The sequence below is a fragment of the Martes martes genome (genome assembly GCF_963455335.1).
Source record: "Martes martes genome assembly, chromosome: 1".
Classification (NCBI taxonomy): domain Eukaryota; kingdom Metazoa; phylum Chordata; class Mammalia; order Carnivora; family Mustelidae; genus Martes; species Martes martes.
Window position 1 is genome coordinate 11,118,425 of NC_137888.1, and position 21,840 is coordinate 11,140,264.

The 21,840-nt window shown below is 43.9% G+C and overlaps 2 protein-coding genes across 5 annotated transcripts in view; one reads left to right on the top strand and one right to left on the bottom strand.

Moving 5' to 3' along the window:
• Positions 1–11,814, bottom strand: part of ITSN1 (intersectin 1) — a 209,666-nt gene extending 197,852 nt beyond the window's left edge. For all 4 annotated transcript variants that reach the window (XR_013966609.1, XM_080799703.1, XM_080799704.1 and 1 more), the window contains exon 1: positions 11,548–11,814. The gene's annotated coding sequence lies outside the window, so the exon portion shown is untranslated. The remainder of the gene's footprint in view (positions 1–11,547) is intronic.
• Positions 11,815–12,515: 701 nt separating this feature from the next.
• CRYZL1 (crystallin zeta like 1) overlaps positions 12,516–21,840 on the top strand; it is a 40,750-nt gene continuing 31,425 nt past the window's right edge. The window contains exon 1 of the mRNA XM_080812867.1: positions 12,516–12,584. The gene's annotated coding sequence lies outside the window, so the exon portion shown is untranslated. The remainder of the gene's footprint in view (positions 12,585–21,840) is intronic.

Sequence of the window (21,840 nt, forward strand, 5' to 3'; positions counted from 1 at the left end):
TTCGTTCTAAAATGAATGAGAAACGACACAAATTCTGTACGCAATATATTCACCATTTAAATTCAAGAAGCAAATTTTATTGAGAAGAATGCTCATATATACTTTTGGTTGTTTTGATGACTTTGTATCATTTTATTAAGGGCTTTTATTAAAGGCTATCTTTTTCTTTTTCTTTTTTTCTTTTTTGACAGAGAGAGACACAGCGAGAGAGGGAACACAAGCAGACAGAGGGAGAGGGAGAAGCAGGCTCCCGCTGAGCAGGGACCCCGATGCGGGGCTCATCCCAGGACCCTCGGATCATGGCCCGATCCGAAGGCAGTCGCTTAACGACTGAGCCACCCAGGCGCCCCTTAAAGGCTATCATTTAAAAGAAGAGAAGGGGTCACCAGCAGCCCCCTTCCATGTGCTCACGGTTCATGATGAGTGTGTTGGGCATGTGTTTGCTTGCTCAGCACTCTCTTCTCCCAACTGATACCATTTTCCCTCCTGTTAATTCCAGGTTAGGTACCAATCTCACCAACTTGTACAAAAAGGCCCGGGACAACCAATGAGAGCGCTGCACTCCCCCGCGGAGAGGACGGGTTCAGGCACGTGATCAAGCCAGGCCAATCCGAACCCCTGGATTTGACAGGTATGTGAGTTAACACATTCTCCTTTTTTTCTTAAGACAGTTTGCAAATAAAGAAGTTCAGACAAATATAAAGGACTACTGTAGCACTGAATTTTGTCTTCCTTCTACTACTATCCTTTCCTTCTCTTCCCTTTCACTTTTCTGTTTTTCCTCCCCACCCAACTCCTTAGGATAATGGACTAGGTAAACTAAGCATTGAGTTTCTTAGACATCACCATAAAGCAGAAAGCTATTCTAAGAGAGGAAGCCTAGTCCCGGGTAAATTAAACTGTGACTCAGTTTCTTGGTATTTAGATATTAAAGTTGAGTCTTGTTTCAGTGGCTTGACCAGAACACACCAGAACAAACTTCAAATGCATCCCCTACATGGACACACAGGATACTATATGTACACTGTGAATATCTCTAGTATCACTTTTTTGCATGAGGCCACACTGTTACATGTATGTGAAGGGAAATAACACCATGAAATTCCAGGACATTTGGAAGTGCATTCCAAATCTCTTCCTTCCCATTTTCCCCCACGCCGAGATCTGAACTGGTTTAAAAGAGGTAAAAGTGGGGCGCCTGGGTGGCTCAGTGGGTTAAAGCCGCTGCCTTCGGCTCAGGTCATGATCCCAGCGTCCTGGGATCGGAGCCCCGCATTGGGCTCTCTGCTCAGCGGGGAGCCTGCATCCTCCCTTCTCTCTCTGCCTGCCTCTCTGCCTACTTGTGATCTATCTGTCAAATAAATAAATAAAATCTTTAAAAAAAATAAATAAAAGAGGTAAACGTTAAAAAAAAAAAAAAGAGGTAGAAGTGGAGTCCACATCTGCAAAATGGCCTTTCCAATGAAATCACGATTACCAGAATTAAATTGTGTACTTCTGTGTTTTTGGCAATCCTTAATTTTCAAGGTTATTATTACATGGAAAAATAATGACCAAACTCAGAACTTCCCAACTACTGTACTTTCAAATGGGTCACAGGTGTGCTCAAGGTACTGCTGCCCTCAGGTCTGAGGGATGATGCCTGTGCTAATTACCAGGACTAATGTGCTACTAATTGTATAGGATATTTTAAAAAGCTTGAGAAGCACTGAATAAATGACCAGAAGACTCCTGGAACTAAGAATTCTAGTAAGGTGGCTGGTTACCAAGGAAATTTGTATAAAGTCAAGGCACATTCAATAAATGTTCAAACTCATTGGTGGTAGCAAAAAAATTCAAGTTAAGGGGCGCCTGGGTGGCTCAGTGGGTTAAAGCCTCTGCTTTCGGCTCAGGTCATGATCCCAGGGTCCTGGTATTGAGCCCCACATCCGGCTCCCTGCTCAGCGGGAAGCCTGCTTCTCCCTCTCCCACTCCCCCTGCTTGTGTTCCCTCTCTCACTGTGTCTCTGTCAAATAAGAAATAAAATCTTTAAAAAAAATTTTCAAGTTAAAACAAATAAAACTAAGGTCTTTCTTAAATGGTTTTACCCAGTCATGGTAAGGGAACACAAAATAGGTACACACCGCCAGGGGAACACACTGGAGGGCAGCGGTGGGCTATTGAGGCTTGGAACGTATTCCAATATATTAAGTGAAAAACACAGGCTACACAACTGTATGTATTGAGATTACATAAACTGGCAAGCCAACGAAGACTGAATTCAGCCCTTGGGTATGCTTTGTTTGAAACCCAGTGTGTTTATAAAAATCGTGGCCCACCTAAAAATTGGGAGATTTCATATTAAATCTGTATTTCTAGATTTCCAGCTTCTCTTGAAGAACTAGAAGGTATAGTAACACCAAAAGGCATCCTCCCAGGGCCACAAACGAGTAGGTCCCAACCATGGACCATCTTCAGTGCCCAGATCCTTAGCATATCCTCATGTCTCCCAGACGGAGAAGCTCACACCCAACCTGCTGAGAAATTTGAGTAGGCTGACCCTTCCCAGTTTATGAACAGTCATTATCGCTGGATGGTGAAATTCTAGGTCCACTTTCTTCTTCCCTTATCTCTATTTTCAAAAGTTTCCTTCAATAAACACATATACGTGCTTATTGCTTTTGGAGTGAGAAAAAAAAAAAAACATGTTATTTTTTAAATTACCAAATCACAACTGCAATTTCACTTCATCTAATGAAACCGAAACAACTAAAGATAACAGATAATGACTGTGGTTTAAAAGTAATTGAACTAAGGAAATAATGTAAGGTTACAATTACGGCAGTATTTCCCTCCCTTTGATACTAATTAAAACACCAGCTTGGACAGACAATAGCAGCATTTTACAAATTACATCTTCCTCAAAGTGAACAGCTTCTATAGATACTCGGGTCATAAAACACCTATTTTAAGGATTCATTCCTCTATATTCAAAGTTTCTTTCACCAAGAAACATAAACAATCTTTATCAGAAATCTGTTAATCAATTAACTTGATGCTTAAAAAGTTAAATAATTCCTGATCTTTGTTTTATATTGTTTGATTTGGTTTGACCACTATTAACACCAGTTTTACGAGAACTCCAAAAAGCTTCTACCAGTCACCATTCATCTTACCCCATCTCTGAAACCTCACAGAGCATCTTCATGCTAAAGAAAAACTACCAGGCTAAGTAGAAATGCTAATGTCTGCAGATGACAGAAAGTAGAGGCAATTCAACATTTCTCTCTTGCTCTCCTACAAGGCTCTCCCACTCCCATGACATCCAGAGTGATCTTTTTAAACAAAAGCAAATCACGGGACTCCCCCCTGCTTAAAACTTACCTTAGCTTCCTACTTCCACTGACGGAAGAAAATTCCAACCAGCCTGTCTCCTTTATTCCTCACCTGTCTTTCCAGTGCTCACTGAAGTAGGTGACAATCAGGTCCTCAAACACTAATCTACTCAACGGGCCAACAAGCAACCACTCAGCGCCCACCCTGTACCAGGCGCTGTTCTAGGCCCTGGGGATAAAGCAGTGAGCAACACAGCCAAAACTCCACGCCCTCCTGAAGCTTACCTTCTAGTAACCTCTCTACCATCTTCACTGCCTCCTCAATTTCCGTAATCATTTAAAGAATTTTATTTAACAGGGATATTTCTTTTTTTTTTTATTTATTTTTATTTATTTGACAGAGGGAGAGACTGTGAGAGAGGGAACACAAGCAGGGGGAGTGGGAGACGGAGAAGCTGAACAGGGAGCCTGATGCGGGGCTCGATCCCAGGACCCTGGGATCATGACCTGAGCTGAAGGGAGGCGCTTAATGACTGAGTCACCCAGGGGCCCCTTATTTAAAGAATTTTAAAGCAATTATAATGACTGTGTTGAAGATATCTGGAAATAAGCAATACTACCCATAATAATTTTATTATCATTTACTGACTTTGTTTAACAATAATTATTTATTGTAAGCGAAGGAGAGATGAGAAACAGAAGAGGGGGACCTTTACTCAGTGGAACCCGGTACATACCAGGAATGGCATTGATTTGTCAATTTTTCAAGCTTTCTCTCATACTAGCTATAAAGCTCTACTAGCTTTTAGGTCAGCGACCAAAAGGTAATATTTCAATTCTGCCAGAATGGAGCAGTTGAATTTAAATAATTCCAGACGCTGAAAGATAACTTGTTTTCAAAATCTATTATCTTAAGTTTACAGCAGAAATGGATTTTTATAAAACCTTGAATCCCAAATGAACAGACTCTCATTATAGATAACGTACAGGAATGGTGTGTGTGTGTTTACACAATGGCTTATAATACAGAACACTGCCCTTGTTAGAACAATGTAACTGCTCAGGAAATCTGCCTCAGAGAAAAGTAATTAGCCCTACACACATGCACGCACACAAAGACAAGACAAGCAGATCCCACAGCAACTTGATTCCAGTGCTATTATCCTAAGAATCAGTGTCCTCCTCGGGGCACCTGAGCGTCCCATTTTTGGTGTCAGCTCAGGACTTGGTCTCAGAGTTCCTGAGATGGAGACCCACGTGGGGCTCCCCGCTCAGCGCGGAGTCTTCTTGGGATTCTCTCTTCCTCTCCCTCTGCCTTCCCCTGCCCCTCTCAAATAAATAAAATCTTTAAAGAATCGGAGTCCTTAAATAGGTTGGCTGAAGCATGGCACCCAAAGCCACTCGGTGGCATTCATTTCCATGAGCTGTGTCCGTGTCTCGCAAATCCATACCACCAGTCACCAGGCAGACTTATAGGCAAGACGCAAGGATGAGAAAAACCATCGAAGACAGAGAAACAAGGCAAAAATGCCCATTAAAGCAAGAGGATCAAAAGCACTGCTCTCTTGCATTAAGGAGAGGACTTTAATTTTAACCATCAAGGTTAAGCAACAACAACAACTACTGACCAACCGCTACGACCTTGGTATTTGCACAGTCCTGTTCAGCTGAATCCAAAATTCTCCATCACACCCCTCAGTTCAACTCCTGGCTCTACCACTCAACCGAGAATGAACGATACTGAGTACCACTCCCCCACAACCTTGGTGGAGCCCCAAACTATGCCAACAGTGAGAATGGGTTTTAGCCACCAGCTTCAAATTGAGCTGGGCTGTCCGACCTCAGCATAAGCAAACTCGGGCCAGAGAGCTTAAGCCTAAACAATTTCACCAATGCTCTCTCTGGGCTCTAAGCTCGTAAGATAAGCGGCCGATCATTCATTCTACTAGAAACAGGTCAAAAGAGCACTGATGAATTCAAATAGATTAACCTGTTTTAAACTCACCTTGTTAGAGGGCAACAAAATGTTAATGATATTCTATCATCACGTTTATTAATAGGTGTTTGTTTGTTTTTTTAAACAATCTCCCAATGGATCTGTGACATCTCTCTCCAGTGAGGCCTTCACATTCCTACATCGAACTTCCAGAAGCTGCTTCAAATCTTGAAACTGGCCAGTGTGGGAATGTTTGAACAGACTCCAGCTGTCTCCCTGATCATACATCCACATGTACTCCTTTCCAGGGCAAGGCCACGCATTACACATTACAAGTGAACCGTCTTTTCAAATTCCACTAGTCTTCTCTGGTACTCCAACCCTGCTTTTCATCGGGGGCACTGCAGGAAAACCACCTCACTGGAAAGGCTAACAAGCTGCTTTGAGAGATGAATGTTAGACAGTAGACAAGGCTTAATTTGTGAGCTAACTTAGACAACTCACTTCTAAATGAGAGGGACTCAAATCTATAAATTAACATAAATCAGGGAACCTCTAGGTTATGCCAAAACTGAAATCAGAAACGTAAAAATACCCTAATACCTATAAATCGTGTCTGGGGAAAGGGCGGTCCAGTGTTATGGTTGAAAGTTTGGCCTCAGAAGTTACATAGGGTGGCCACCTGCTGGCTCTTGAAGTTCCTTCACTGCTGGTACCTCAGTTTCCAAGGTACATTCATCTTAAAAAGGACAATTTGGGGCACCTGGGTGGCTCAGTCGGTTAAGCATCTGCCTTCGGCTCAGGTCATGATCCCAGAATCCTGGGATCAAGCCAGCATCAGGCTCCCTAGAAGCCTGCTTCTCCCTCTCCCACTCCCCATGCTTGTGTTCCCTCTCTCAGTGCCCCTCTCTCTGTCAAATAAATTTAAAAAAAAAAATCAAATGATGTAAAAGGACTTGCTAAATGTTAGCTATCACTATTACTGGTGTACGAATTTTCCGACTTTCCAGATCACATTCCTGAACGCGTCACATTCGCATTCCTTTCTTCTTCCTAAGAATAATAGTAATTCACTAGTTTGTCACTGGTTAAGTCATTCCTAAAAAAGAAAACAGAACTCTCAACCAGGACTGTAAGGATGTAAACTGCTACAACCTTTCTAAATGGCAGTACGTATCACAAATCTCAAACTTAGCATGTACTGTACCTTGATCCTGCAAATCCACTTCTAGAAACTTATCCTACAGAAAAAACATTTCACAAGCATACACGGAGGTGTATATAGGAGAACAGTCACTGCAGAGTTGTAACAGTGAGGGGAAAAAGGAAATAAACTAATGTCTGACAAAAATTAATGGTTAAATTATCACACACATATAAAATGGAATCTTATTCATTTATTAAACTATTATAACTGACAATATAGACATGGATTCATTGTAACATGTTAGGCCAAAACCAAAAAGTTACAAAATGATCATGTATAGCAAGAGCTCATACTTGTTACCCAAAATGGTATGTAAAAAGCCACATGCGCAGAAAAAAAAAAAAAAAAAGAGGTTTGGAGAGGTATGTACTGAGGTAGTGGATTTATGAGAATTTTATAGTTTTTACTTTTCTGTATCTCAACTTTTCTACCACGAAGATGCAATTCTTTCTTTATTTTTTTAATATCTTATTTATTTGAGAAGAGACAGAGATAGTGAGAGAGAACACAAGAAGGGAGGAGAGGGAGAAGCAGGCTCCCCACTGGGCAGGGAACCCAAGATGGAACTGGATCCCAGGACCCTGAGATCATGACCTGAGGCAAGGCAGACGCTTCACTGACTGAGCCACCCACGCACCCCAAAATGCAATTCTTTTTTTTTTAAGATTTTATTTATTTATTTGACAGAGATCACAAGTAGGCAGAGAAGCAGGCAGAGAGAGAGAGGAGGAAGCAGGCTCCCTGCTGAGCAGAAAGCCTGATGATGATGATGATGATGATGATGATGATGCCGGGCTCCATCCAAGGACCCTGGGATCATGACCTGAGCCGAAGGCAGAGGCTTTAACCCACTGAGCCACCCAGGCGCCCTCCAAAATGCAATTCTTTAAAATACAACGGCTATGAACGGATAAATAGTTTGGTTCTGAAATACATAATGAAGCTAAAAGTAATGACAAGATTTATTTTTATTTAGAAAAAAACTCGTATTTACATAATACTTGATGGTCTATTAGACACTTTTAATTTTTTATTAACATATAATGTATTATTTGTTTCAGGGGTACAGGTCTGTGAATCATCAGTCTTACACAATTCACAGCACTCACCACAGCACATACCCTCCCCAATGGCCATCACCCAACCACGCCAATCCCTCCCACCCCCCTCCACTCCAGCAACCCTCAAGTTTGTTTCCTTTTTTTTTTTTTTTAAAGATTTTATTTATTGATTTGTCAGAGAGAAAGCACACAAGCAGGGGAAGCAGCAGACAGAGGGAGAAGCAGGCTCCCCACTGACCAAGACCCTGGGATCATGACCTGAGCCAAAGGCAGACACCCAATGGACTGAGCCACCCATGCATCCCTGTGTCCTGAATATTAGATACTTTCAATAGATAAGTTATCCAATTAAAAGTTAGACATACTAAGTATCAAGACATTAGCAAAAGACTTCAAGTGATGGATTTCTACCATCAAGTGCAGCAGTACAAGAATTAAATGGGTTGGTTTTGGAATTTTATGTATTTGTATATAACTCAATTCCTTATTGTCATCCTAATTACCACTTATTAAACGAACATATCTCAAGAACTTATGTAAGCACTCTGAAGTATTTAAACTTAACCTACTTATTATTATTCCCATTCAGCTGAAAAGACTGAGACCCTGAAATGTTAGACTAGATCAAAGTCACAGACTATGGAGTCAAACTCAGTATCCTCCAGAAATTTTACTCCTAACTGTTCAGCACCCTCAACTATGTAACAGAAACTGTTATTTATGGGGCCCTACACTGGATTCTGAAAGAAAGGAATGAAGGCCATATTTTATCAGGATGAAAAATGAAATTGGAAAACATGACAATTTTCTGCATTTTTTGTAAACCAATTTTTACAGCATTATTTGGGCCTACCATAGCTTAAAAAATGGTATTTTGAAAATAGCGATAACACAGTAATTTACCACTACACTGTGACTTAAATTTACATTTTGAGTCTCTAAGCAATATTCTGATAGGAGCCTTCTCTCCAGCTTAATCGCCTTGAGCAATCTATGCTTGGGAAAGGTTCTCTCTTTTCAGAGCCAACCAAACTTACAGAAATGACTGGGCATAGTGCAAGCGGCTCCTAATTTATAAAATCACTGACTAAGTAATAAGATTAATTTTACAAGAAAAGGTTTTAAAATGTGGCCTCATTGCCATGTTATTCACTCATAAATATTTAATGGAGTTCCTCCAGGCACTATTCTAGCACTGGAGATAGAATGATGACTCAAAATCCCTACTCTTCTGAAACCTTTATTGTAAGTGCATTATGTATCTGAAGGTTGTAGTCCATTTCTTATTAGCAGTCTAAGGTATAAAACTTAGTCCGTTACTTAAAATATCTGCCGTCCACTTCAGGAGATGATCTTAGGAGATGCTTAGCAAGAGGGAAGCAGAGCATCAACTGTTTGCCAACTTTACTATCCCAGGAGAACCTGGTGAAGTTGTTTAAAAAAACCAATTCCAGGGCACCTGGATGGCTCAGCTGGTTAAGCAACTGCTTTTGGCGGAGGTCCTGATCTGGGAGTCCTGGGATTGAGTCTCACATCGGGCTCCCAGCTCTGCAGGGAGTCTGCTTCTCCCTCTGACCTCTTCCCATCTATCTCATGCTCTCTCTCACTCTCTCTAATAAATAAATCAAATCTTAAAAAAAAAAAAAAAAAACTATTCCAGGGCCCCGCCTCCAGGAGTCTGATTCTGAGGTTAAGTGACCAAAAAACCCTCTATATTTAACAAGAACTTCACTTCATGCTGATCTAAGTGATCTGAGGTCCAGACTTTGAGAAACCCACCAGTAAGTGGAGCCCTTCAGAAGAAAACGATCATTCAGAAGAGAATAGCTCTACGGCAGTGGAATTTGAACTGAGTAACACAAACCCAACCCTCATGTAATTAGTTCTGTATAATTCACAAATCCAGCAAATTAAAAAGATGAGTAAGAATGGAGCAATTTACCAGCACCTCCTCCTTAATGTCTTATGGGAGATTTGAATTTGCTTCCATCTAGGCATTTGATGAAAAGATGAACTTAAGTCCTACCAACAGAAGAAATAAACATTAAGAAAAAAGGAAATTTCTAGTCAACTGCAAAAAAATAAAAAAATAAAAAAAGCCAAGAGGGACAAACATTTCACGGAACTAACTTGCTACCACTCATTTTATGCCCTATTTCACAATGCTTAGTATCTGAACAATCCACAGGGTTCCAAAGTACATCAAAAATTTGTTCATTTCCTCTCCTACTCAGGCAGAATAATAATAATAGAGTATTGTGAAGGTGCCGCGGGGCCTCAGCAATTTCAACAGATACATTCTTAGATAAAGAAATGCCATTAAAAAAAAAAAATCTATCAGAAATGCTCCTTAGTGGAACTACTTCAGTTAGTTTTAAATAGTTTTAATGTGTCCCTCATTTCCAATTTAGATTACTTAAAAGATCCTGGGTTCTTTACCAACCTCCTACTGAAAAAAAATTCCCTTCCATATTACAAATATGTGCATTTTTAGTTATAAAAAGCAAACACCCCTCAGTACAACATAACTGTGTCACGTAAACTAGAAAAATAATTTTAAAGAAAAACACAGCATTTTGTTCTGAGAGAGAGAGAAATCCTAACCTTGGGGGAGGGTTTTAAGTTTCTGCACCTTAAGTCATCTAAAAATAAAGGTACCCAGACAAATACGTTCCTCCCATTTTAGAGGTTAAGAGTAGCACTTCACAAGTCATCTGGCCTGCTGGGTCCTGGCTCTAGTTCCTAACCTCAGATCCTGTCCACTACCTAATCCATGAGATCTCTGATCATCCGTTCAAAGGGATTAGTAACATTGCCTCTCGTTAACGGAATGGAGGCTGTTGCAGATGCATCTGTTTGTATGGTATTCGGTTTTTTTAATCTGTTCTTTTTACTGTACTTGCTTTTATTATTTGTACGTTTGATCACAGAAATAGCAAGAGTAGGATGCCAGGAGATAAGCACAAAGAAACGCATCTGTCCGGAGTGCGCATATATTTAAAATTTCAGGCTGGTGCTGCCTTCAGAATAGCACCGATGACGGCAAAGTTCTAAAGGAAACTTTCATATTGAGAGGCTACCAAAAATCTCCATAGCCTCCCACTCAACAGAAAAAGACGCTAATTCATTTCTTCAAAAGCAAAGCCTTCTTTAGTCTGAAACACAACAAAAGATGCCCACAGGAAATGTTATCTGCGAAGTTGTTTTCTAATCCCACGGCCAACAGAAGTAAAGGAAGGTGCGACCCATTCGGCGTCGGTTTCCTTTTCCTGGGGATTCTGATTACATTTCCTCGTCAAGCAAGAAGAGCCCGCAATTGTGCCCTGGGTCCACACCGCAAGACCGCGTCCGTGCGTAAAGGGAAGGAGCCGCGGCAGACCCCGGGGACGCGCTCCCACCGAAAGGAGAGCCGCTTTCTGCTAAATGCCATCAGAGTCCGCCCCGGCCGGACGACTCAGGGCCGAACGGCATTGACTGCCCTTCACTGACAGCGATCTTGCAGGCACGCGACAGAGAGAAAGAGATGAGCCGGGGACTCGAGGCCCGAGGGAGAGGCGGGCGGCGCGACGCCGCTCCCCGCGAGCTCCGGGTCCCCGAGAGGCTGGCGGGGAGGCGAGGCTTGGCCAGCCCGCCACGCGCAGGCGGCCGAGGGCAGCGAGGTCAGCCCTGGAAGGGCCGACCGCCCCCACGCCCCCTGGGGAGGGAGGCGACCCCGCTCGGCCGGCCGGGGCTGCGGACGCCCATTCAGCCCCAAGCCCGTCCGGCGGCCGCCACCCCCTCGGCCAGCCGCGGCGTCCCGGCCTCAGCCGGCCGCCCCGCCGCCACCCCCGGGAGGATGGGGAAGGACGAGGCGCAGGGGCCGCCGCTGCCGCGCCTCCGGGGCGCGCGGCAAAGGCTGAAGGGCGGCCCGAGGGACTCGCGCCGGCCCGAGGGACGGGCGCCCCGGGCGGCCATCGCGCCGACCCCCGCGCCGACCCCCGCCCCCGCCGCTTCCCCGTCCAGGCCGCCGCCGTCCAGCCCGCTCCTCACCTCATCTCCAGGCGGGTCCGCGCTGCAGCCCCAGGGACAAATCAGTGCCGCTCACTCGCCGCGGGGAGGGACGCAGGAGCCGCAGCCCCGCACACCATCCCCGCCCGCCGGCCCGCCTGCCCGTGCGTCCCGGAGCCCGCTCGGGATTCTCCCTCGCGAGCCGCCGTACTACGGAGCAACCAAGCTGCGCTCCCTCCCCTCTCCTCCGCTCTTCTCTACCTCCTTCGCTCCCTCCCTCGCTCCCTCGCTCCCACCTATCTCCTCATCTCCCTCCGCAGCCTCTCCCGCCCTCCTCCACCCCTCCATCTCCGCCCACAGATGGGTGGGAGCGAACAGTCGGCCAATCGGAGGAAGAGGCCCGCACCTCCTCACCGCCCCCTACCGCTACGCCCGCCCACCGCAGGAGAGAGGGAGGCGGCAAGCAAAAAAGATGGAAGAGGACGGAGTGACAGCCGAAGTAACCAGTCAGCAAGCGCAAAGGGTGTGGGAGGGAGGACGGCCTTGTCTCCCCGCCCCCTTCCCAGAAGGCGTAACCCAAAGCTTCGGGTCTGGGATTTCTCTGACGGGGCTCATGGAGATTTTGTTTCACGATTTTGGTCCATCTGCCCGTTGTCGTGTGAGGCACTGGTTAGGATGCACTCAACTAAATTAGTCACAAAAGGTCTTAAAGGAGAGAACAAGGTAGAGGCGAAAAAGAGGCGGTCACAGTCCAGATTAGGCGGTCTGGCAAACGGTTGGAATGAGGAAGGGTGTGGTCTTTAACAGAAATTTACATAAAACGGAATCTATCCGGGAGACTACAATTTCGCCCATTTACTGGTAGCCCCTGGCTCCACCCTTCTCCACCTGGCGGAGCATTCCGGGAGATGTAGTTCCGAGTTCGGTTGCTATGGCGTTCTCCCCAGCCTGCGGTCCAGGAGTGACGAGCTACCTGACCAATGGGAGCAGCGCCTGGGCAGGCGGGGGCGGGCCCTCTGCAAAAGGACTCCAAGGTGGCGGTGGCGAAGACGCAGGCCGTTGGGGCAGCTCAGAGGCAGGTGAGCTCCCGGACCCGGGTTCTGTGTCTTGGGAAGCGGGGCTTTGGGCTTTGGACGCCTCGCGGAACCGTGCAGCCCTGGGTTGCATGGTGGTTGGCGTTGCACCCCAACCCCAGACCGCGTCGGGCCCAGGCCTAGCTTAGCTGAGGCCGTTGAGGGGCGGGAAAGACTTGACTGACGATTTCCTGATCCTTGCAGGTTTGGATGGTAGGTTTTATCTCAGTTTGCATCTCCCTCTGCATTTATGGAAGCAAAAATCGAAGTTCCCTTCCACTGAATCTCCCAGGTTGGATTCCTCCCCCCAACCCCCAGCTTTCTTTTTGTTCCTAGAATTTGAGTTTCTTTTTCTTTTTCCCGTACTCCTTCTCTGCCACCGCTTTTTCCTCCTTCACTTTCCTTTATCGGTGAACCATACACAAAGCAAGGGTATTCCCGTTTACGTGATTATACGGCCGGGTTTGCCCACTTAAGAGAAATATCGAAAAACTCCGGAGATACGGCTCAGAATCATGTTGAAGTGCAGATGCTGAATTGGTAGGTCTGGGCGGGGCCCGAGACTCTGCATTTCTCACCAGCTCCCAGGAGCGGCTAGTCCCCGTTCTGAGTAACCGGGTGTTCTATCTGTATCAGCTCTGTTCAATGCAGGTGCAATGCAAGGCACTTTCGTTTATGCCAATACATCCAAAATTTATCATTTCAACCCATAATAAGATACCTTAAAATTGAAATATTATAAATTCTTGTATTTATTGATTTTTTTTTTTTAATAAGCTCTACATCCGAGGCGGAGCTTGAACTCACAACCGCGAGATCAAGAGCAGCCTGCTCTAGACGGCATGAGCCAGCCAGGCGCCCCAATTCCTTTTTTTTTTTTTTTTCTTCTTAGCGTCTTCGAAATCGAATGTGTGTTTTACCGTGACAAAAGGCCTCAGTTCTGACTAGACACAGTTCACAGGTTCCTTAGCCACCTGTGGACTAGTGGCCCTTGTTTTTGGACGGCACAGGTCCAGATGATAGAAGTGCCCCCTGCAGAAACTAAAAGGTGCGAGAGCTCAGAGGGTTGGTTGCATGTGACCAGACCCTTTGCTGCTCTGTGAGATGGGCAGTAGCCAACACTTACTGAACGGTGATTTTGTGCCGGGTGTTGTACCGAGTGCTTTGCTTGTGTTTCATCTTTGCAACCCTTGGAGGTAACTACTATTATATTTTCTAGATACGGAATCGAAGGCCTTGAAGGTTAAAATTGAGTAGCCTAAAGCCGTAGAGCCAGTAAGTAGGACAGACAGCCAGGATTCAGACTTGGGTCAATTTTGACTTCTAAATCCTGTCAACCATTGTAGTGTATGATTGTTATTATTTTTTTAAGATTTTATTTATTTATTTGACAGATAGAGATCACAAGTAGGCAGAGAGGCAGGCAGAGAGAGGAGGAAGCAGGCTCCCTGCTGAGCAGAGATCCTGATGTGGGACTCGATCCCAGAACCCTGGGATCATGACCTGAGCTGAAGGCAGAGGCTTTAACCCACTGAGCCACCCAGGTGCCCCTGATTGTTATTTTTTAATCAATAATTACACTTCATTGATGCTTCTCCTCCAGTTTATGGCAGATGAAATGTTGAGAGGTGAAACAGCAGGTTTCCTCATACAAGGTCAATTTGCCCATCAGTTGGAGTGACATATTTTGGTAGTATTATAAATATTCCATGCTGTATATATTTTTAAGTAAGCTCCAGCCCTACATAGGGTGAGATTAAGAGTTGCATGCTCTAGGGGCACCTGGGAAGCTCAGTTGGTTGAGTGTCCGACTCTTGATTTTGGCATGGGTTAATGGTCTTGGAGTGGTGGAATGGAGCCCCGCGTTGGGCTCTGCACTCAGCACAGAGTCTGCTTGTGCCTCTCCCCCTGCTTCTGTTCTCTGTCTAGCTCTAAAATAAATAAAGTCTTTACAAAGAAATTGCATGCTCTACCAACTGAGCCATCTCCATGCTGTATTATAAATCTTTTTTTTTTTTTAAGATTTTATTTATTTATTTGACAGAGAGAGACACAACGAGAGAGAGAACAGAAGCAGAGGGAGTGGGAGAGGTAGAAGCAGGCTTCCTGCTGAGCAAGGAGCCCGACGCAGGGCTCCATCCCAAGATGCTGGGATCGTGACCTGAGCCAAAAGCAGACCCTTAACGACTGAGCCGCCCAGGCGCCACTAAATCTTTCTTTTAAAAAAAAATTTTTTTTTAATTTATTTGAGAGAGAGAGCAGGCATGTAGGGAGAAGCAGAGGGAGAGGGACAATCAGACTCTGCTCTGAGCTCAGAGCCAGACTCGAGGCTCTATCTCACAACCCTGAGATCATGACATGAGCTGAAACCAAGAGTTGGAGGCTTAACTGAGTCACCCAGGTACCCCTCCATGCTGTATTATAAATAATAAAAAATATTACTTCCCCAGCACTATATCCTGGGCAGTAATGTGTCTTGATTCATTTGTGTACCTCCCTGAAGAAAGAGGAATGAGAAAGCTTAGAAATTCTTAAAATATTTCACTGTGGAGTCATAGGGTTTTTTTTGTTTTGTTTGTGGTTGCATCTTTTCTTTAAATTATTCTTAAAAGTAATGCTTGCTTCTCTGAACTTTACATTGAATGTTTCAAAAACGACATTATGGTTTTTCTAGACCCACCAAACGGTACTATGCTGAGCTAAGGTGAGTTTTATGATTAGAAGAGAAAAATATACATATCTACACATGCTAAAATATGATATTTTACAAAATATTTTTCCTGTTTTTACATATTATAGGAAATACACATCTTCTGAATTATTGTCTCTTCATTGTGGATTTACTAGTAAATATTTAATCAAAATTAAAATTCCTTTTTTGCTTCTGAAGCCAGAAATGGTTTCTTAAAGGCCCTATAGTGGATGGGAAAATTAAATAAGCATTTACAAACTACAATCATAGTTAAAAAACAATTGTTTACATCAATTGGAGAAGGGAGAGGGTGGTAGAGATTTAGAAAGGATTCCTCAATGGCTTATTTCCCACATCACCACCTGCATTGTCCTGGTGTCACATGATTAAGGTAGCATAAAGGAGAAAAGGTCATAATCACATCATACCATTGCCATAATCAGAAGAGGCTATAGCTGTAATATGGTCATCCTGTCCCCCATCCTCTTCAGCTGATGCTTGAATCCTGTTTATGAAGCCACTGTAAATGTTTATTCAGCCTCTGTTTAAATACTTCTAGTGATAGGAACCATGCAACTTCATGAATTTTCCAAAGATTGAAGTTAGATACTTAAAATGTGAACATAGAAAGTTCTTGGGGCATCTCGGCACCTCAGCTGGTTAAACACCCAACTCGATTCTGGCTCAGGTCATGATCTCTGATGGTCAGATCAAGCCGGGTGTCCAGATCTGTTAGACATAAAGCCTACTTGGGATTCACTTTCTCCCTCTCCCCTTCTCTCACCTACCAAAAGCAAGTTCTTATAACCCACGTTATTAGCTAGAAAAGCTTTTCAGGGTTTAGCCAGGTGTGAGCCCTATCACCGTGTTCTCTTGCCATCTTGTCAGGAGTTTTATGCAACTAGTGCAGTTGTATGCAGCAAACACCTGTGTACTATTGTTTACCCAAAGTGTCCTTGGAGTATACGGATTCCTAGAGACTGTTGCCTGTGCAATGCAGAGATGTCCTCCAATTATTACAACCATGCATTTGCCTCTCTCTTTAAGAAGCAGAGGGAGCTGGGACGCCTGTGGCTCAATGGGTCCGCCTTGCCTCAGGTCATGATCCCGGAGTCCTGGTATCGAGTCCCGCACCAGGCTCCCTGCTCAGGAGGGAGTCCGCTTGTCCCTCTCCCTCTCCCCTGCTCATGCTTTCTCTCTCTCTCTCTCTCAAATAAGTAAATGAAATCTTTAAGGAAAAAAAAAAGAAAAGGCAGAGGGAGCTTATCAGGATAGGACTACCATTCTCCACAACCTGCAACATAATGACGTTTGAACCAAACCTCCAGCTGGTTACTTGGATTATGCTAACCAGATTTTTAAACCAAATAATTGAGCATATAGTTTGCCTTATTTATCCGATATGTTGGTATGTATGAAAATTCTCACAGATTAAGAACATTGTTAAAACTTAATTTTTTTTAAAAGATTTTATTTATTTATTTGACAGACAGAGATCACAAGTAGGCAGAGAGGCAGGCAGAGAGAGAGGAGAAAGTAGGCTCTCCATGCAGCGGAGAGCCCAGTGCGGGGCTTGATCCCAGGACCCTGGGATCATGACCTGAGCCGAAGGCAGAGGCTTTAACCCACTGAGCCACCCAGGCGCCCCAGAACTTAATATTTTAAGTCACCTCTTCAGTATAACAGAAGAGTTACCCCCCTTACAGTGCAGCCGGATAGTGTAATGCTCTGCACCAGTCCTGGCATGATGATGAACCCATGGGACCACATTTTGTGTTGACTTCATGTTTTGTCTGTAGCCTTCGGCTTGACAATATACCCTTGATTTCCTTAATAAGAGGGTGGGTTAGAAATATTATAGGGGCACCTGGGTGGCTCAGTGGGTTAAGCCTCTGCCTTCAGCTCAGGTCATGATCCCAGGGTCCTGGGATCGAGCCCCGCACCGGGCTCTCTGCTCAACGGGGAGCCTGCTTCCCTCTCTTTCTCTGCCTGCCTCTCTGCCTACTTGTGATCTCTCTCTCTATCAAATAAATAAATAAAATCTTAAAAAAAAAAAAAGAAAAATATTATAACTGAATCCCGATGACAAGCGGCCACAATATTGCAAAGTTGATATTAGGCACTAATAGAAATGTGAACATATAAGAGTTTGGGCTTCCAGGAATTAAGTTTTCCATAGGCGGATTGGATGAGGGGAGGAAATGAAGCCACTCAGCAGTGTGTGGCCATAGCTGAGGGCAGACATTGCAGTGTTAGCACATCATTTGTGCTAACGCCCATCAAACCCAAACATGAACAAGTGAGCCCAGACATCATTAAGGAAAAGGAGACTTGGGTCAATAACTTGATACAGAGGAAGGAATTATGATAGCCTCTAAAATATCCTTGATGACGGAAGATTAGTACCAAAAAAATCCTTTTTTGGGAAAAGGTGACTCCAGTTTTTTGAGGGTTTTGTTTTGTTTTGTTTTAATATTTTATTTATTATGTACCTCGGGGCTCAGTCAGTAAAGCATCTGCCTTTGGCTCAGGCCATGATCCCAGGGTTCTGGGATCGAGTCCCATGTCAGGCTTTCAGCTCAGCAGGGAGCCTGCTTCCCCCTCTGCCCCTCTTCCTTGCTCATTTCTCTCTCTCTCTTTAATAAAAATCTTCTAAAAAAAAAAAAAAAGAAAAAAAGGATTTTATTTATTTATAGAGGGAGAGAGAGAGTATGGGGAGGAGCTGAGGGAGAGGGACAAGCAGACTCCACAGAGCGCAGAGCCGGATTCGGGGCTCGATCCCACGACCCCGGATAATGATCAGAGCTGAAATCAAGAGTTGGTTGCCTGAGCCACCCAAGTGCCCCAGGATGACTCCAGTTTTGTGTCTGTTGAATTTGAGCTAGATCTGATACTCTCAGAACACTTGTGGTCTGAAAGTGTAGATAAGGAATAGTCTGTAGAGGTTTTATTTACAATTATTAATACATGAGCTCCTTGAGAGATTAGGTGTAGCAGAAGAGCAAATGGAGTTCACGTTGCTGTTATAACGAAAAGGAAACCATTCAAAGTTTCTTCCCATTGGTTTTTTAGAAATCACTTTAAGGGTGCCTGGGTGGCTCAGTGGGTTGGCGCCTCTGCCTTTGGCTCAGGTCATGATCCCAGGGTCCTGGGATCGAGCATCAGGCTCTCTGCTCAGTGGGGAGCCTGCTTCCCTCTCTCTCTCTGCCTGCCTCTCTGCCTACTTGTGATCTCTCGCTCTGTCAAATAAATACATAAAATCTTTTAAAAAATCTGATGTTAAAATATAAAATCTATTCTTTTTATAGGGCATATTAGCCTACAGTTTTGGGGTCTTTTTTTTTTTTAAGATTTTACTTATTTATTTGACAGAGAGACATAGTGAGAGAAGGATCACAAGTAGGGGGAGTAGGAGAGAGAGAAGCAGGTGTCCCACCAAGCAGGGAGCCCAATTCAGGGCTTGATCCCAGAACCCTGGGATCATGACCTGAGCCGAAGGCAGATGTTTAATGACTGAGCCACCCAGGTGGCCCTAGCCTATGTTTTTAAACAAGTTTATTTTCATTTAAGAGTTTTATGTAACACTTGTCACAAAGTTTACAGTAGAACATATAATTTTGAAGTTTTACGTGACATTCATTCTTGGAAATGGCATGGTAAGCATTATCTTATTATATCTTTTTTTTTTTAAGATTTTATTTATTTATTTGACAGATAGAGATCACAAGTAGGCAGAGAGGCAGGCAGAGAGAGAGGAGGAAGCAGGCTTCCTGCGGAGCGGAGAGCCCAATGTGGGGCTCGATCCCAGGACACAAGGATCATGACCTGAGCCGAAGGCAGAGGCTTTAACCCACTAAGCCACCCAGGCGCCCCTATCTTATTATATCGTAATTTATATTTTTATTTTATAAAATTTATTTTATAAAATATCCAGCTGGATGACTCAGTTAAGTGTCTTGATCTCAGGGTTGTGGGATCAAGCCTGATGTTGCTGCTAAAGATTCTCTCTCTCTGCCCCTCTCCCCCTCTCTCCCACTGTAAAAAAAAAAAAAAAAGATATTCTGTTATTTTATTTTCTGTGTGCAAATATCTTTACATTCAATGAAAGTGATATTAAATAGTGGACTAAGTGTTCCATTTAATCTAGACCAGTGCCTGAGAAACTATAATATCCATTCTGCCATTTTCTTAGTGTTAAGAACTCAGTATTCCTTTTGGTGATCTGCAAAACAAGTAAATAACATGTCCTCAATTTTCTTCTGGCCACTTTTCTGAAAACACTTTTCTTTCTTCACTTTGTAACTTTGAGGATATTTTTGTTCCCACATAGTTTTTTATTGGACCAGCTAAACTACTTTTTTTCCTACTAAACTTTTTTTTTAAAGATTTTATTTATTTATATGACTGAGAGAGACACAGCAAGAGAGGGAACACAAGCATCAGGTGAGGGAGAGGGAGAAGCAGGCTTCCCGCTGAGCAGGGAGCCCGATGAGGGGCTTCATCCCAGGACCCCGGGATCATGACCTGAGCCAAATGCAGACACTTAACCCACTGAGCCACCCAGGCGCCCTAAACAGGCCAATTTTAACTTAGAGGAACGGTTTAGGACAATCTGACTAAAAATGTTGACATTATTATGTATATAATATTTGCCTTAGGGGACCCTGGGGATACAAACAAGCACTTATCTTCCAGAGTCTTTGAAATTGGGGTACACGCAGGATGAGGCCCTTGTGACCACTGATCTGGGAAACGTGCAAAACATGCCATATGTTTTAAGATGCATTGCTCAGGGGCACCTGGCTAGCTCAGTCAAAGGAGCCTGCAACTCTTGATTTCCAGCTTGTGAGTTCGATCCCCACATTCAGTTTAGAGGTTACTAAAATAAGTAAATAATCTTTAAAAAAAAAATGCGATAGGCAGAGAAGACAGTAGCTTCCAGAATTACAACAGGAGCTGCTTAGAAATCAAGGTATTGAGTATTAATGCAATTGTTTCATTTCTCAAAAAGGAACTACTAGTAGCTCCAGACTGAGTAGAAGCAGTGATTTCTTTATTTAATAATAATAGATATTGACTCTTCCAAGCAGTAGCTGCTAGTTAGTAAGTGAATAAAACATGGTTTTGTTTGTGGGTGTGTAACGAAATCTGGACGCATGGAACAGATAGGGTAGATTGAGTTTCGCTGGGGGTTATTTCAGAGAAGGAGTAAGACTTGGGTTGTATTCACTGGGCAGAATCTGTAGAGTAAGTTTGGCACAACCTCAAGAGAAAAAGCACTGCCTGAAAGTCCTGAGACAGGGATGACCAGATGTTGGGATGACCAGATGGCGTGAGGTCACACTGACTAGCTCAGAAAGAGAATGTGTGTTAGAAAAACGGGGGAGTAAAGTAGATTAGTGACAATGAGTATCCCTTTTAGACAGCCTTGAAAGTCAGGCAGAAGAGGTTGGATTTAAAGTTGTGGGGATGGGGCCCCTAGGTGGCTCAGTGGGTTAAGTCTCTGCCTTCAGCTCAGGTCATGATCCCAGGGTCCTGGGATGGAGCCTTGCATCCGGTCTGGTTCTCCTTCTGCTCCTTACCCTGCTTGTGGTTGCTCTCAAATAAATAAGAAAATCTCTAAAAATAAAAATAAATAAAGTTGTAGGGAGGGGTGACTGGCTGACTCAAATTGGTAGAGCTGCAACTTTTGATCTCAAGGTTTTAATTTAAAGCCCCACATTGGTTGTGGAGATTCCTTAGAACTATTAAAAAAAAAATCCATGTATAAGTGGCAGGTCAAACTTGTGTTGTTCATGAGTCAGCTATATTGTGAAAATTAAGCAATTGTGGAATCCTTAAAGATGCTTCAAGAAGTTCACAAAATACAGGCTTAATACTTCCATTAAATGGTTTATAAACTGATATAGAAGAATCAGGGGTATGACTTTAGTGAGTGTCTTGACTGTTTACTTTTTCTTTTTAATGGTCTTTTTTAAGATTTGAAAGCCCTCGGGTGCCTGGGTGTCTCAGTCTGGTAAGCATCAGACACTTGATACCCGTTGAGGTTCTGATCTTAGGGTCTTGAATCTCAGGGTCATGAGGTCCAGTCATGTAGGGCTCTGCTCTTAACCGGGCATCTGCGTGAGATCCTTTCCCTCTGCCCACCCCCCCACTGTGTGTGTGCATGTCCCTAAGTGCTTGCTCTCTCGCACTCTCTTCCAAATAAATATCTTTTTTTTTTTTTTTTAGGATTTTATTTATTTATTTGACACAGAGAGAGAGAGATCACAAGTAGGCAGAGAGGCAGGCAGAGAGAGGGGGAAGCAGGCTCCCTGCTGAGCAGAGAGCCCGATGTGGGGCTCAATCCCAGGACCCTGAGATCATGACCTGAGCTGAAGGCAGAGGCTTACCCCACTGAGCCACCCAGGTGCCCCAATAAATCTTTTTTTTTTTAAAACGACTGAATTGTTCACTTTATATATTTACTTATTTTTAAAGATTCTACCCATTTATTTGACAGAAAGAGAGAGACAGTGAGAGAGGGAATACAAGCAGGGGAAACAGCAGAGGGAGAAGCAGGCCTCCCTC